This window comes from Oryctolagus cuniculus, chromosome 18 (genome assembly GCF_051225735.1).
Source record: "Oryctolagus cuniculus isolate XC-2025 breed Fujian yellow rabbit chromosome 18, ASM5122573v1, whole genome shotgun sequence".
NCBI lineage: Eukaryota > Metazoa > Chordata > Mammalia > Lagomorpha > Leporidae > Oryctolagus > Oryctolagus cuniculus.
Window position 1 is genome coordinate 60,133,875 of NC_142884.1, and position 15,933 is coordinate 60,149,807.

Sequence of the window (15,933 nt, forward strand, 5' to 3'; positions counted from 1 at the left end):
AGCAGAGGATGGCCCAAGGGCTTGTGCCACTGAAGCCTTCATGGAGTACACAGATAATGTTTCTCCCTCTGGACTTTGCCCTGGGATAGCCCTGGCCATAGTGGCTAAGAGAGCCCTGGGCTGAGCAGAGGTCAAGGCCAGTACTCAGGAGCCACAAAGTCAGCCTTCATGAGCCAGGGTCCACTTCCCCTGGGGGCTCCTGTGCACAGGCTGCTCCTCCTTCCTGCAGGGAGCCTGATGTTTCCTACACTCAGGCTGACTCCCGGACCCCCACTGCTGTCACAGGACCACACGTACCCTGCTGGGTGCCCGGTGGGGAAGGTGTGGGCCCTGGGTCTTACATTTTACTCAAGCTTCTTGTCCCCATGGAGATGAGGATTCACAGCAGCAGCAGCCACAGGCAGTGCACAAAAGCAGCTTTGATTTCAAGGACAGAGAGCGTGACCACACCTGCACGCCTACTGAGGGCCGCCACACACGGAGAGACCCTCAGCAGGAATGGGCCAGGGTTGCCAGGAGGATGAGAGAAGAGGCAGCCCAAGGAGGATTCCCAAGCACAGCCAGGGGCAGAGAGGGCCCTCCCCTTTCTCATCCCAGGGGGCGGTGCCCTAAATGCATAACCCAGTGGGGTGGGATCTCACCTGTGGGAATACTGAAGGGATTATTATGGCCCCTCCATCCAGAATTTCACTTCCCTGTTTCCATCATGGCTTTTCCTTCCTGGTCCCAGCTGAGACACGGGTGCATCCTGGGAAAGTGGTGTAAAAGATTTACAAGCAGGCCAGAGCCCCGGCTCAATAGGCTAATCCTCCGCCTTTGGCTCCAGCACACCGGGTTCTAGTTCCAGTCGCAGCGCTGGCTTCTGTAGCATTTGCTCCTCTTCCAGTCCAGCTCTCTGCTGTGGCCCAGGAGTGCAGAGGAGGATGGCCCAAGTCCTTCGGCCCTGCACCTGCATGGGAAAGCAGGAGAAGCACCTGGCTCCTGGCATCCGATAAGCACGATGCGCCGGCCGCAGTGCACTGGCCGTGGCGGCCATTGGAGGGTGAGCCAATGGCGTTGTTCTTCCTGCCTGGTTGCCAGGTATCAGGACCAGCAGGTTTTCACTGTCAAGGAGAGGACAGAACTGTGTCTCAGAAGAAGCTGGGGACACAGCACACATTGGGTTCAGCCCTTAGTTAGTGCCATGGTCACTGCCTCTCAAAACCTGGACCCTGAGTGAGCAGGGAGGGGATGGGCAGAGTCGGGAAAGGATGGAGGAGGGGCCTGGACCCAGTGGGCACCCAGCCTGGAAACCAAGGAGGAGCTTCCAGGATCCGGGGCAGTGACACCTGCCAGCCTTGGCTCAGGTGACCCCTGGGGCAGGGGCTGTGGCACAGAGCAGTAAGCCACCATCTGCAGTGCCTTCATCCCATGTAGGCACAGACCCAAGCCCAGCGGCTTCACTTCCTATCCAGCTTTCTGCTAACGTGCCTAGGAAAGCAGCAGAAGGCCCACATGCTTGGGCCCCTGCACTCACCTGGGAGATGCAGAAGAAGCTCCTGGCTCCTGGCTTTGGCCTGGTCCAGCCCCAGCAGTTTGGGGAGTGAACCAGATGATACAAGATCTCTCCCTTGGAGCCAGAGCTGTGACATAGTGGGTAAGGTCGCTGCCTGCAGTGCCACCATCCCCTATGGGCACCGGTTCAAGACCTGACTGCTCCATTTCAGATTTAGCTCTTTGCTGTAGCATGGGAAAGCAGTGGAGGATGGCCCAGGTCCTTGGGCCCCTGCACCCGCATATGAGACCTGGAGGAAGCTCTTGGCTCCAGGCTTCAGATCGGCGCAGCCTGGCCGTTGTAGTCATGTGGGGAGTGAACCACCAGAAAGAAGACCTCTCTGTCTCTCTCTCTGTGTCTCTCTCTCTCTCTCTCTCTGCTTTTCCCTCTCTCTGTGTGTATCTGTGACTTTCAAGTAAAATAAGCAAATCTTAAAAAAAAAATCACTTCCTTATCTCTTTGACTCTCTGTAACTTGCCTTTCAAATAAATAAATACATCTTTTTAAAAAATAGATTCTCAGAGAAGGCCTCCAGGGTGTCCAGTCACAGCCCAGTGCTGCTTGCTGTCCATCCCTACACTATCCTGGAGTCAGCCGGCAAGGACAGTAAACTTGGTGACTCCAGGACTGAGGAGAGGGATTGGACACCCAGAGGAGCCAGGAGCCAGCGAGGCAGGAGCCAGGAGAGGAGCCAGGAGCCAGGGAGGCAGCCCCGCCGGGGACCCCACCAGGTCCTGTCCTCTCAGTCCTGCTCTCCTGCAAGGCCCCCAAGCCCCGCCCCCGGGACACCCTGCCTGTTCCCTGCCTGTCCTGGGCTGGGCCAGGATCCGCCCCTGGAGCAATCCAGACAGCCTCTGGGCACAGAGCCCCACCTGCAGACCTGCGTCAGACCATGTGGACGCAGCAACAGGCTTAGGGCGCCGTGACCTGCAGGCTCCTGCTGCTCCTCCTCATCCCGGTACCCAGTGAGGATCCCGCGGGCAGTAACAGGAACCAGGGTCAGATCTGCCCAATCCCGCAATTAGAGCCTGCGGCTGCAGGAAACAACACCTGGGTGGTTGAAGCCAGTGGAAGTGACAGGGCTGGCACCTGAAGCTGGGGAGGGTCGGGGCTGCCCGAGGATACAAACACAGAGGACTGAGCCCACAATAAGGGCTCTGAGCAGCGCAGCTCTTAGTCGGCAGCCCGGGAGGCAGGGGCGGTGTGGGAGCTGGGGAGGTTCCCTGGGATCCAGGCTGCTGGAGCAAGTGACTCCGACAGTGAGGAACCGGCCCTGGGACCATTTGTCTCCAGGGCTGCAGACCCTTGGCAGAGCGGCTTCCTGCCCAACCAGGTGGCCCCAGTCGTGGTAACTGGACCTGAAAATTCAAAGCCCCTGATGCCAATCCAGAAGCCCATCTGTAACCCAGGGTCTCCTCTGACCCCATGCACCTGGCAGAAGTTTGCATGATAAGGTGCCAGGGCGAAGGTGACTCCACCCTAGAACCTGGCATGTGTTTTTTCATGAATCAGCCCGCGTGGGTATTACCAATGGGGTGTGTGCTTAATCCTTTGTCTCCTCATTCAAAAAGCCAGGTCTCTAACCCCACCCTCTCCCTATCTAATCCCCAGCACAGGCCCCACTCCTCCTCCTCCATGCTCACCCACGGGCTCCCCACCTGTCCTGCAATGCACAGACTCTCCCGGCGACCAGGACCTTCCAGGCAGATCGTCTCCCCCACATCACTGTGGTTCCTAATAAAGTAATATCTGGGGCTGGGTCCCCACTCAGAGAGGGAGCAGTTGTTCCCCAAGGTCCCTGGGAGTCGCTGTGCGTGTCCGGGGCAGGAACCGCGGCAGCTTCTGCACGGAAGCCGCCCCTGTCCTCCGTGGACTCTGCTGAGCTCAGCTCACTGTCAGCCTCACAGCCGGAACTGCTGCTGCAGGCAGCGCTGTCCTCCATGGTTGGGGCGAACGACAAGGACAAGGTCGGGACCAGCTCAGGACAGAGGCGCTGTTTACTCACCCGCTCCGGGGCCAGGCTCTCCTCTCCCTGACCCAGGGGCCCAGAGCACCCTTGTAGCCGGGCATCGCCTACTGTGACATGGGAGGTTCCTCCCGAGGAGGAGTCAGCTTCCATGGGCTGGGGATGATTGATTTCTGCTGCTTTGAAGGCAGAGACACAGGGAAAGAGGGAGAGACAGAGTGAGAAAGAGCTCTCCCCTCCACGGTCTCCCTCAGACGCCCGCTCTGTTAGGAGGGGAGCATCCCAGCGGCCTTGCTACTGCTGCTCCAAGTGTCTGCCCAACAGTTGGCACTTCCATTGGGCTTCTACCGAGGGTGGGACCTGCAGGGCGGGTGGAGCTCCAGGTTAAGTGTTGCAGGACTGCCCGTCGGGTTCCCAGAGCACGTGTCCCGTTTCCCTACCCCAGCAATGCACAGAGGTCCCCTCCCCACCCCCGCGCCCGCGCTCTGCACCCCTGTGCGGTTGCCCTGTGTTGCTGAGTCTCCCTCACGCTTCAGCTCCCCCTCTGCCTCGCTGTGCTCTTCCTCCTGATTCCTGTGTTGAGAAACCGGTGTACCCCTGGCTCTCTCTGGAGGGGGAGGCCCCGTCCCTGTGGTGCTTCTGGCTGTTCCTCTGTCCCCTCACCCTGTGTACACAGGAATTGTAGCCTAGAGGCTCCGTCGGGTTCAGCTGTTAGGGTTCCGCTGCTGTTTTTTCTTGTTTAGGGAAGACCAGCATGTGGTGCTGAGTCCTCACCATAGAACATCTCGACCTTTTCATATCTGATTCGTGGCACAACGTAGGTCATGAGGGGCCGCATTGGGAGCAGAAGTGGAGCCACCTCTGGGGACGCCCCAGCCCTGAGCCCTGTGCCCGGGTCCCGCCTCGGCACCTCCTGATTCCAGCTTCCTGCTAAGGTGCAGGCTGAGAGGCAGCAGAGGGGCTCCGGTACTGATCCCTGCCTCCCACTGGGAGACCCAGATTGAGTTCAGGGCTCCTGGCCTATCAGGGCCCCGTCCCAGCTGTGGTGGGCATTTGGAGAGGGAACCAGCACCAGGACATCTCTGTCTCTCTGTGTGTGTCTCTGTCTCTGTTTCAAATGAATAAAAAAAAATTAACAAGGTGTCTGGTCCCACTTGCTTCCTCATCACTTGTGTGAGATCCTTGTCTGTGGGCACATCCTTACAGCTTCCTGCTGATGCGTGCCTGGATCGTGCTGATTCATTGGTAGAAACTCTTTACTGATCCATGGCCTTTCCCCATTCGGTGACTTCGTCACCTCCTCCCTGGCTGGTCCCCAAGTCAGGCTGTGCTTTTCCCGTCCTGGGCACAGTCTCCTCCCTCCTGCATTCATGGCATCAATGCCATCTCTTTTAGAGAGCATGCTTTGTTTTGCTTTTTAAAAAAATGTTTTATATTAGACAATTATGTGAAAATGTTTTGTATTGTCTTTAAGATTTCTTATTTATCGGAAATGCTGAGTTCCAGAGAGAAAGGGAAAACAGATCTTCCACCCTCTGATCCCCTCCACATGTGTGCATAACAGTCAGGGCTGGGCCAGTCCAAACCAGGAGCCATCCAGGGCCTCCAGGAGGGTCCAGGGCCCAGGCGCTGGGGAAGTCTACTACGTCCCCAACCCATTAGCAGGGAGCTGGATCCAGGTGAAGCAGCCAGGATGGAACTGTGTAGGGGATGCTGGCCATGCAGGCTGTGGGTGCACCCGAGCGCCACTACACCGCCCCCTAGAGGACGCTTCCTTTCTTCCCTTCTTGTGGCCTGGAGCATGAGCCTCCTAGCAGGGGAGCCTGGTCAGTCTGGTGCTCACAGCTCTACCTCCTGTGACCGAGGGCAGTCAGCAGAAAGGACGCTCTCCTCGCCCCCAGGGCTGTCACCTGCGCTGACTCCTAGTGCTCAGGGAGGGTGCTAGGGCCCAGGAGCCTCGGGAGCTGTGGGATGTCCTGGGCTGGGCAGGGACAGCACTGCTGGCTGGGAGATGGGGAGAGTTTCTCATGCAGGACGTTGGTCAGGTCAGTGTTTGTAGGTCTGAGGCCTTGGCAAGGCTGAGGTGCCGATGCCAAGGAGAGGCCACAGCAGCAGTGTGGGCGGGCAGCTCATGGGGAGCCCCCACCTGAAGCACCTCTCTGCCCACAGGCCAGGACTCTGCCAGCCCCATCCGGAACACGCACACGGGGCAGGTGCGCAGGAGCCTGGTCCACGTGGAAGGCACCGATGCGGGCGTCCACACCTTCCTGGGAATTCCCTTTGCCAAGCCACCTCTGGGGCCGCTGCGGTTTCTACCTCCTGAACTTTCTGAAGCTTGGAGTGGAGTGAGGGACGGGACCTCCCACCCAGCCATGTAAGCGCTCCCAGGGCACAGGGAAGCTCCTGCCCTGGGGTGGGGTCGGGGGCCCTCTAGACCCTGGGTCAGGCACAGTTGTCTGTTCACCCACATCCCAGTCTGTTTTCCCTCCGTGTTCAGCAGATTCCCATGAGCCTTTTTTCCATGAGTCATCTATGGCTCCGGGGCGGTGTGGGGTGGGAGGGGTTGCAGTGGCTTTGCCAGGCTCCCGGCTCTGGCTTGGCATTCAGAGGGCCTCGGCTCCAGGGACTGAAGAACGAGCAGAGACTTTCTGTTGGGGCACTGTCCCCAGGACGGGTTCAGGTGGCTCCGCGAGGCAGGCAGTGGCCCCCGACTCCAACAGCAGATCCTGCAGGTCCCTGAGGAGGGCAGCGGTGGTGGCTGCCTGGGGACAATGTCCAGAGTCACTGAGCCAGGTGCCTGTGGCCAAGGGATTTGTTTATTTATTTGAAGATTTATTTATTTATTTGAAAGGCTGAGTTACACACAGAGAGGAGAGGGAGGGAGAGAGAGAGAGAGAGAGAGAGAGAGAAAGAGAAAGAGAGACGTCTTCCAATCTTTGGTTCACTCCTCAATTAGCCGCAACTGCCAGAGCTGCACTGTTCCAAAGCCTGGAGCCAGGAGCTCTTCAGGGGTTCCCACATGGGCACAAGGGCCCTCATGCTTGGGCCATCTTCTACTGCTTTCCCAGGCCATAGCAGAGAGCTGGATTGGAGGGGGAGCAGCTGAGTCTCGAACCGGCGCCCATATAGGACGCCAGCTCTGCAGGCGGCAGCTTTATCTGCTCATGCCACAGTGCTGGACCCGGGATTGGTTTTCTCCTTAGGACTGGAGCCTGTGTTGGGGTGAGGAGGCTCCCGAGAGTGTGTGTGTAGGATGGGGAACGTCCCACTGCCCTTCCAGGAGCAGTTCCATGTTCCGTTCCTGCAGCCCCTGTGTGTGGGCGGTGCCCTGTTCCAGGCCTGAGTGGGGACCGGGCTACAGCAGTGAATGTCATCACACGTCGTCAGCGGGTTTCCCCAGAGTCCCCTAAAATCAAGGCTTCCCAGCTCCGAGGCAGTGGGCTCCAGAGCCCTCAACAACACTGAGACCTCCCCAGAAACCCACAGCTGCTTCCCAGATCCTGTGGCCTACAACTTGATGGGAAGAGACATGGAGAAAGGTTGTGTGTGAGCAGGGCATCGGGAAGGGAGGACCGAGGTTGCAGGGAGAAAGTCCAGACCCAGGTCCGGTTTGGCCCCGGCCGGCCCCTGGACTGACTTTCTCACGTGGGCGGTCACCAGGTGTCTGCAGGACATTGCTGCCATGAATACACAGGCTCTGAAACTGGTGAATCTGACCCTGCCGTCCATCCCCGTGTCCGAGGACTGCCTGTACCTCAACATCTACTCGCCTGCCCGTGCCCGTGAGGGCTCTGACCTGCCTGTGAGTGCGGGGCAGGGTCGGCCGGGGTGGGGGGCATTGCCTTCTGCTAGAAGATGAGAAAGCATAGGATGGGAGGGGCCACACGGCATGTGATCTGCTGAGGAGCCTCTCAACATCAGCCAAGAAATGCTTCTTACCCAGGTGGGCACCTGACCCTGAGAGAACGAGTCTCAGAGCCTAGGGGCTCCCGGAAGTCAGAGGCTGTGGCCCTGGGCAGACCTAGGACCCACCCAGCTGGCTTGTGCCCAGGAAGACCACTCAGGGGCCCAAGGCCTGCACTTGGAGGTCATCAAAGACCCAGCCATGGACTATCTGAGGGTCAATGCTAATAGTAAAGTAATTGAATCCAAGTGCACTCATGGGACACTTTTGATTAATGTCATGTGGGACAACCAGGGGGACACCCATTTCCTTGACACCTCACAAGGAGTTCTGGGAGTAATGGAACCAGGCTTTAATGCACAAGGTAGAACAAAAGTATGGAAGGCCAGCTCCTCCTGCTGAAACAGGGCCCAGGTCCTGCTCCCTGCTGGAGCTCTGTCTCCATGAGCAGGTGCACAGAGCCCAGTGCTTGGTAGTCCAGGTGGCAGCCCAGGTGAGGTTTAGGCTCGGTGGGAACCTTGTGGTATTGGCCTTGACTTTCCCTAGGTGATGGTGTGGTTCCATGGGGGTTCACTGGTTATAGGCTTGGCTTCCATGTATGACGGTTCTGCGCTGGTGGCATTTGAGGACTTGGTGGTGGTCACCATCCAGTACCGCCTGAGAGTCCTGGGCTTCTTCAGGTGAGACCAGGGCTGGGGTGGGCCCTGCGGGAAGAGTGGCACCAGGACAGCCCTGTGACCCCTGTCCCTGCCACTTCTCAGCACTGGAGACCAGCACGCCGCTGGCAACTGGGGCTACCTGGACCAAGTGGCTGCGCTGCGCTGGGTCCAGCAGAATATCGCCCACTTTGGAGGCAACCCTGGCCGGGTCACCATTTTTGGCGAGTCTGTGGGTGGCCTGAGTGTTCCATGCATGTGCTGTCACCCATGTCCCAAGGACTCTTTTACGGAGCCATCCTGCAGAGTGGGGTGGTCCTGCTCCCCCGCTTCATCACGAACTCGTCTGATGTGATCTCCACAGTGAGTCCCCTGCACTGCAGAAGCCCCAGCAGCTTCTCCAGGACCTGTGGCCTGTGACTTGATGGGAAGAGACATGGGAGAAAGGTCGTGTGTGAGCAGGGCATCGGGGAGGGAGGACTGAGGTTGGCAGGGAGAACCTGGAGAACCGACCTGCTGCCTCACCTCTTGTCTCTTAGCGCCTCTCTTACTCTGTCTATTCAGTGATCCTAGCAAGGACCACAGGGGAGCCTCAGAGCTGGCGCCTGCCCAGAATTGTGAAGGGTAGGGGGGTCGGTATTCACACGGCTCTGCAATTGCAGTGATGGAGTTTGCTTGTGCCCTGCCACGCTGTCACCCTGGGGACCTCCAGGGTGGGCACAACCATCTAAGCAGCTGTGCTGGTCACCCTGACTGGTACCTGTGAATTTAGGGGAGTTGGGGCAACATCAAAACTGCACAATCAGGGCCAGCGCTGGGGCTCAGTGGGTTGAAGCTGTGTCTTGCAGCCTCAGCTCCAATATGGGTGCAGGTTCGAGTCCTGGCTGCTCCACTTCCTATCCAGCTCCCTGCTAATACGCCTGGAAAGCAGCAAGGGCCCAAGTCCTAGGGCCCCTCCATCCATGTAGGAGACCCAGAAGAAGCTCCTGGCCCAGTCCTGGCTTTTGCAGCCATTTGTGTAATAAACCAGGGGATGACAATCTCTCTCTCTCTCTCTCTCTCTCTCTCTCTCTCTCGTGTGTGTGTGTCCTCTCTCTCTAACTCTGCCTTTCAAATAAATGAGTAAGTCTTTATAAAAAACATTCATGGAATTAAAACATATTAGTTATTTTTTTAAAAAAAACTGCACAAGTTCTTACAATATCCTGTGATATCCTGGACCAAGTATCCCCCCAGAGAGTCCAGGAGCTGATGGGGGCTGAGCAGAGCAGAAAGAGCTGTAGCTGCCTGTGTTAGGCAGGAGGAAGGGCTCAGGAGAAAGTGCCCGCACCACCCGCAGGGACTGCCGGCTGAATCCTCCATCCACGGCCATCCACTCAGCCGGCCCATTCAGCATTCATGCCGCAAACGTGCATGCAGCTACAAAGGTCAAATCAGATACTTAGCGCTCTTTGCTTTAAGGATCCTTGAACTCTGTCTTCTAGTTCTGTTGACATACACGATAAGGAGTAAACTTCAGTCACCCTACCGTGACCTAGAGCTCTACAACCTCTTGCTTCCAGCTGTATTCTGGTAACTGTTACCCAACCTCTGCAGAGGCTTCCCCTCCTGCCTCTCCTACCCGCTGGTGACCACTGTTGTTCTCTCTACTGCTATGGGGTCAACTTGTGTAGCTTCTACAAGTGAGTGCAGGGGCCAGAGCTGTGGCACAACCAGTTATGCCACAACCTGGGATGCCCGAATCCTATATGGGTACAGGTTTGAGTCCTGGCTGCTCTATTTCCAATCGAGCTCCCTGCTAAAGGCCTGGGAAGCCAGTGGAGGATGGTCCAGTACCTGGGCCCCTGCACCTGCATGGGAGACCTGGAGGAAGCTCCTGGCTCCTGGCTTTGGATCAGCTCAGCTCTGGTCGCTGCAGGCATTTGGGGAGTGAACCAGTGGATGGAAGACCTTTCTCTTTCTCGGGTACTACCTCTCTCTGTAACTCTTTCAAATAAATAAATATAAGTATTAAAAAAAGTGAGTGTAAGCATGGTGCTTGTCCTGCAACAGTCCTGCAACACTTAACCTGGAGCTCCACCCACCCTGCAGGTCCCACCCTCGGTAGAAGCCCAAGGGAAGTGCCAACTGTTGGGCAGACACTTGGAGCAGCAGTAGCAAGGCCGCTGGGATGCTCCCCTCCTAACACAGCGGGCGTCTGAGGGAGACCGTGGAGGGGAGAGCTCTTTCTCACTCTGTCTCTCCCTCTTTCCCTGTCTCTCTGCCTTCAAATCAGTAGAAACTGGGGCCAGCACTGTGACGCAGCAGGTTAATGTCCTCTCCTAACTCGATATCCCCCGCCCCCGCATCTCCTCTCTCTGTGTAACTCTGTCTTGCAAATAAACAAATAAATCTTTTTAAAAAATCAGTAGAAATCAATCATCCCCAGCACCATGAAAGCTGACTCATCCTCAGAGAGAACCCTCCCATGTCACAGTAGGCGATGCCCGGCCACAAGGGTGCTCTGGGCCCCTGGGTCAGGGAGAGGAGAGCCTGGCCCCGGAGTGGGTGAGTAAACAGTGCCCCTGTCCTGAACTGGTTCTAGTGTGGGGTCACGTTCACCCTGGAACCTTAGCCTGCAAACGTCTCTGCCAGGTGCACGGGGTCAGAGGAGACCCTGGGTTAGGGATGGGCTTCTGGATTGGCATCAGGGGCTTTGTAGTTTGCAGGTCCAGTTATCATGACTGGGGCCACCTGGTGGGGCAGGGAGCCGCTCTGCCAAGGGTCTGCAGCCCTGGAGACAAATGGTCCCAGGGAAGATTCCTCACTGTCAGGATCACTTGCTCCAGGAGCCTGGAGCCCAGGGATAGTCCCCAGTTCCCACGCCGCTGCCTGTCTTCCGGGCTGCCGACCAAGAGCTGCGCTGCTCAGAGCTCTTATGCTGGGTTCAGTCCTCTTCGTCCGGTTCCTTGGGCAGCCCCGACCCTCCCAGGCCTCAGGGGCCAACACTGTCACTTCTACCTGCTACAGCCGCCAGGAGTTGTCTTCCCGCAGCCGCAGGCACTAATTGCGGGACTGGGCAGATCTGACCCAGGTCCCTGTTGCCGCCTGCAGTATCCTCACCGTGTGCTGTGATGAGGAGGAGCAGCAGGAGCCCGCAGGCCATGGTGCGGAGTCACGCGCCCTGCTTTTGCGTCCCCATGGTCCGAGGCAGGTGTCCGTGTGCATTCTGTGCCCCAAAGGCTGCCTGTGGCACTCTAGGGGTGGACCCAGGCCCAGCCCAGGACCTGCAGGGAACAGGAGGTGCGAGCCCCAGGGGCGGGGCTTGGGGGCCTTGCAGGAGAGCAGGACTGAGAGGACAAGGCCTGGTGGGTGCCTCCCCTGGCTCTTGGCTCCTCCCCTGGCTCCTGCCTCCCCTGGCTCCTGGCTCCTCTGGGTGTCCAATCCCTCTCCTCAGTCCTGGAGTCACCAAGTTTACTGTCCTCGCCGGCTGACTCCAGGATAGTGTAGGGATGGACAGCAAGCAGCAATGGGCTGTGACTGGACACCCAGGAGGCCTTCTCTGAGAATATGTTAAAAAAATTATTTATTTAAAAGGCAGAGTTACAGAGAGTCAAGGAGACATAAGGCAGTGATTTTTTTTGTTGTTGCTTTAAGATTTGCTTATTTTACTTGAAAGTCACAGATACACAGAGAGAGAGGGAGAAGAAGAGAGAGAGAGGCCTTCCTTCTGCTGGTTCACTTCCCACATGACTGCAATGGCCAGGTTGCACTGATCTGAAGCCAGGAGCCAGGAGCTTCCTCCAGGTCTCCCATGCGAGTACTGGGGCCCAAGGACCTGGGCCATCCTCCACTGCTTTCCCAGGCCACAGCAGAGAGCTGGATCAGGAGTGGAGCAGTCAGGTCTTGAACCGGCGCCCACAGTGGATGCTGGCACTGCAGGCAGTGACCTTACCCACTGTGCCAAGCTCTGGCCCCAGGGGAGAGATCTTGCTGACTTTGTGGCTCCGGAGAGCTGGCCTTGACCTCTGCTCAGCCCAGGGCTCTCTCAGCCACTATGACCTGGACTAGCCCAGGCCATGTCCAGAGGGAGAAACATTATCTTGAGAGACCTGAGCCTGGATCAAGGTGTCACTATTTTAAAAGTGGCCTCCATCTTGTAACTTGGGCCTGAGCAGGCCCTGAACCCTGAGCCAGAAGCTCCTAAAAGCAAATAAATGAACTCCCCTTGCAATCAGCTCTCCTAGCAACAGCCAATTAGCAGATAAAAGAGAAATACTAGAGTTCCTGGTGTCTTCTCAAGGCAATGAAGGTGATGGTTAACTTCCCAAGACCCTGCAGTTTGGCACTACACCCCAGCAGCTCAGACCCTATACTTTAGCCAATCAATTTAATAGGCATCAACCCCAAAGCCATCTAACCACCTTCACTAGGTCCGTTCCCGCCACTGGATGCACCAATCAATTCTAAGGGATGTCCTTTGCATTTCCCGCGGGATGAGATGATTTGCTAAATGGTACCATAATGTGTAGAATGTCTCTGAAAACCCTATAAAAACCCTGTTAACTGAAGAGTCAGGGCTCTCAATTCAAATCCGCTGCATCGGTCATAGTTGAGAGCCCAGGCCTGGACCTGCAATAAAACTCTCATGTGTTTTACAGCGGTATCGGCTCCTTGGTGGTCTTTGAGGACAATCAAAGTGGGCATAACATCCTCAATCCCCAGGGACCTGGGACCCTCTGCCCTCCCTCCTCTGTGGGGACCTCACCAGCATGCATGTGTTCTGTCTTATGTGATAGTCCCTCAACCCTGGCACAAAGGGGGAACCTGAGCATGTGAGACACATGGAGGGTGGTCACACATGATACATTACCCTCAGAGCTTCCCCGTGACAGCGACGGAGAACAGTCCAGGATGCCCTGTCCCCACGTGGGCCTGACACTAGGGGGAGATGTTGCTCTCCTGCTTCTGGAAACCCATTCCCCACCCCTCCTGGCCTGCAAGGTGGCCTGGCCAGACCCCAGATAGGTGCTCAGGGCTGGGCTGGACAGGGCTCAGAGTGACCGCGGTCCCCCCCTTCCTGATGTCTTGTTGCAGGAACCCCAACGGCGAGGGCCTGCCGCACTGGCCCTTGTTCGACCAGGACGAGCGATACCTGCAGCTGAACGTGCAGCCTGCAGTGGGCCAGGCCCTGAAGGCCCGCAGGCTCCAGCTCTGGATAAAGACCCTGCCCCAGAGGATCCAGGAGCTAAGAGAGGCTCAGCAGGAGCAGGCAGAGCTGTAGTTCCCTGTGTCAGGGTGGCCAGGGGATCCAGAGCAGGCGGGGGCCTCCTGATGTGCCCACCCACAGCCACAAAGGAGCCATTCATTCAGCAATTCACGTGGCCAGGCACTCATCTGCCCTGTCCATTCAGTGAGCTTTGATTTACCTACCACATGAGGTCCGTTGCCAAGCCTGCCCAGAGTCCTCTCTTGTGAGACACACTCAGTACACCCCCCCCAGCTGTACTAGGCAAAGCAGTGGAAGCCCACCCTCCTCAACACCCCACCCTCTCCTCCCCTCCACTGCTCTCCTCCAAAGGCCTTCCCCACGTGGAGGGAGGTGCACCTACCCCTGAGTGCCAGAAACCCTCCTCCTCCCAGCATGCCCTGTGACCTCACATCTGTAAGTGGTCAGCAGAGGACCCAGCCACCAGGAGCCTCCGTGGCTTCGTCCCTGCAGGGGCTGCCATGAGTGATGTCCTCCAATCCCATCCATGCAGCCACAACTGAAAGGTTGAATTCCTTTCTATGGCCAAGTAATACTCCTTTGGGTATATGTAACATATTTTCTTTGTGTAGTCACCTGTCAACAGATACCCGGCAACATGGTTCCTTCCACTTGGACACAGCGACTATCTGCTTCAATAAACATGGAAGTGTAGGTGTATCTTTGCTATACTACTTCCAATTCCTTTGGATACACATGCAGCCATAGCACTTGTAGAATGGGTAGTAGATCTATGGTGAGGTATTTGGGAAACTCCTACAGTTCTCCACGAGTCTCCTTTTTTTTTTTTTAAGATTTTTATTTATTTATTTGAAAGTCAGAGTTACACAGAGAGAGGAGAGGCAGAGAGAGAGAGAGGTCTTCCATCCAATGGCTCACTCCCCAATTGGCCACAACGGCCGGAGCTGTACCCATCCGAAGCCAGGAGCCAGGAACTTCTTGCGGGTCTACCATGTGGGTGAGGGGCCCAAGGACTTGGGCTATCTTCTACTGCTTTCCCAGGCCACAGCAGAGAGCTGGATTGGAAGAGGAGCAGCCGGGACTAGAACTGCTGCCCATGTGGGATGCCGGCACTTCAGGCCAGGGCGTTTAACCCACTGCGCCACAGCGCCGGCCCTCCACGAGTCTCCTAATTCACATTCCCACGAACATGCAGAAGAGCTCCCTCCCTCCATATCCTCGCCAGCACGTGAAACTTTCTGTCTGTCTCATAATAGTTATTCTCTTATGAGGTCTCCTTGTGGCTTCATTTCACACTTTCCAGGTAATCAGAAATGCGGAGCTCTTTTGTCATATGCCTGTTGGCTTTTTTATACTGTTTTACGAGTAACATCTTTTCAGAATGTTGGTCCATTAAAACACTATTTTTTTTTTAACTTGCCAAGTATGCCACAGAAAGAGAGAGAGCAAGCTTCCACAGGCTGAGTCACTTCCCAAATGTCTGCAGTTTGCCTGAAAGTCAAAGGTGGGAGCCAGGACCATCCAGCTGTCCCACGTGGGAAGCAAGGATCCAATACTTGAAAGTCAGTACTGCTGCCTCCAGGGTCTGTATTACTGGGAAGCTGGAGTCAGGGTTGGAGCTGGGCATCACATGCAGGCACTGCTGACGGGATGAGGCCGTCCTCACTGGCATCTCAGCTGCCAGGCCGAGTGACTGCCCTGACGGCCATTGCTTGAATCAGTTGAGTTGGCTTCTTGTTGCTGAGGTTCTGGATATGAGTTCATCTCTTCTCAGGTGCACAGTCTGGTCTATTTTCCCCATTCTGCTGGTTGTTGCTCCTCTCTGTTGAATCTTTGGGATACAGAGGCTTCCTTGTTTGATAGAATCCCACTTGTCTATTAATGCTTTTGTTGCCTGTGCTTTTGGGGTCTTACCCAAAAAACCCTTTCCCTAACCGATATCACAAAGGGTTTCTCCATTCATTATGTTTTCTTTAGTAGTTTCATAGTTTTTGGGCTTACATCACTCAGATCAATTTTTTGAGTTGATTTATATATATATATATGTCCAGTTTCATTCTTCTGTGTCCAGTTTTCTTAATTATTTATTGGAGAACCTGTCATTTTCCAATGTCCAGTTCTTCCCCCAAGGTAATCTTCTCTTGGACAAAGGGTTTGCAGGATACGAAATAGGTACAATTCCTCCCGAGGCTGTGCTATTGTTGTACCCAGACAAGCTCAAACATAGGAGTGCCTCACATTGATAGAATCTGACGGTCCTTTATTGCCTGTGGTTGAGAGCAGGCTCATGCCCTAAAAAACTCTCAACCCCGAAGCTCAAAGCTTTGGTAAAGGCAAGAACCACAAGGAGGGGAGGGGAATACATGGGTGCTAGGGCCAAGCTGACCTGAATCATACATGGGACTTCTACCAGCTACAAGCGTGACATTAGGGTCCAGGTGTTTGCGCGTGAGCAATCAAGCTAGGGGATTTCTATGTTCTGCCAAGCATAATGTGGTGTACTGCTATTGTCTCAGTTATAGACCATAGTCTCACGCTGGGGGGTGCTTTTCTTTTCTTTTTTTCTCATCTGTCAATGAAATGGAGTCCCTGCTGTCAGGGTGTCACTTCATTCTGAGAGCAGGTGGCCCACTTGGCGCCAGGCAGAGAGGATTCTCCTGGGGT

At 56.0% G+C, this 15,933-nt stretch overlaps 1 pseudogene; it reads left to right on the top strand.

Annotated features, from left to right (window-relative positions):
- Positions 1–1,183: 1,183 nt before the first annotated feature.
- On the top strand, positions 1,184–9,103 carry LOC149120981 (cocaine esterase-like; annotated as a pseudogene).
- The last annotated feature ends 6,830 nt before the right edge of the window (positions 9,104–15,933 follow it).